Below are 1,215 nucleotides of genomic sequence, written 5' to 3'. Positions count from 1 at the left end.
CTCTCAGCTTGTTGCCCACCTGCTTGACTGACAGCTCCTCTGGAGAAAAGCCTTGAGTGTCCAGGGTCAGACCGAAGTGATTTCTCTCTTTGTTCAGCTGGTAGGAGACTGGCTGCAGGGCCGCACCTCTCCTGAAAGCTCCTGAGTCCTCCAGCATCTGCTGTTGGAGTTTGTCCATCAGCTCCAGACTGCTGCGCAGCTCCTGGAAGGTTCTCTGCAAGAAGTCCTGCTGGTTGAAGAGAGGTCTGACTTCAGGCCACAGACTGCGAGCAGGCCAATAAAAGTTCACGATTGGCCTCAGAGCAGATCTGAGTGCATGAGACATCAGCATCTTCTTTGGGTTTAGGTCTTCTTCTGGTGAGAGTGATCTGTGTTCAGTYGTCTCTGAGCTTCTGTGTTGATTTCTGTCTCAGCAGTGGGAGTGTCTCACTTTTAGTTTAAGAGGAGGAGCCGCAGACAATTCCAGAAATTACTGGTACTGACCACAAGTTTCCACTAGAGGGTGGTGTTTTCTGGAATTTTTATAGTCTTGAATATAAATTTAATGTTATAGTTTCTAATGAAAACAACAAAAATGCAATGAACATAACTTTTTGAGATGTGTTTTTTTTACTAGTTTGTAATTCTAGTCAATAATTCCAAAGTCCCATTGCAACGAATTGTGGTAAAAATAAAGTAAAATTAAAATAAACTTTTTCCTTCTGATCCTTGTAATTTTCATCAAATGTGTGTTCAATCTATTTTTTAAATGCAAGAAATTATTTCTGTATAATTTATTCGTAAATGTATTAAAACATCTGTTCCACTTTATTCCTGAGTGTTTTATTTCTTTGTAGGTTATTCAGGAAGCTAAATATTTTTTTAAAGTACAGGTCACCTTTACATTGCACGTGAATATAATATTTCTTCTCAGTTAAAAAAAGACTTAAGATAAGCCCAATGATCACAAATTATGTTTGTAAACAAAAACATTGGATGCCTTTGTGACTTCTGTAAAACAGCACCATCTGGTGGAATCTTGTGGTCAGTACCAGTGATATCAGGAATACTCTGGAGCTCCTCCTGTTAGAAGATAAAAGTGAGACACTCCCACAGCTGAGACAGAAATCAACACAGAAGCTCAGAGACGACTGAACACAGATCACTCTCACCAGAAGAAGACTAAACCCAAAGAAGATGCTGTGCCCTCATGCATTCACATCTGATCTGAGGCCA

The 1,215-nt window shown here is 40.1% G+C and overlaps 1 protein-coding gene across 2 annotated transcripts in view; it reads right to left on the bottom strand.

Moving 5' to 3' along the window:
• LOC106513602 (heat shock protein 30) overlaps positions 1 to 1,215 on the bottom strand; it is a 5,183-nt gene that overhangs the window by 1,928 nt on the left and 2,040 nt on the right. The gene's annotated exons all lie outside the window — the stretch shown is intronic.

Source organism: Austrofundulus limnaeus, unplaced genomic scaffold (assembly GCF_001266775.1).
Source record: "Austrofundulus limnaeus strain Quisiro unplaced genomic scaffold, Austrofundulus_limnaeus-1.0 Scaffold13, whole genome shotgun sequence".
Taxonomy (NCBI): Eukaryota; Metazoa; Chordata; class Actinopteri; order Cyprinodontiformes; family Rivulidae; genus Austrofundulus; species Austrofundulus limnaeus.
The sequence above is the reverse complement of the archived record's forward strand: the minus strand, read 5'-3'. Positions and strand labels throughout refer to the sequence as shown.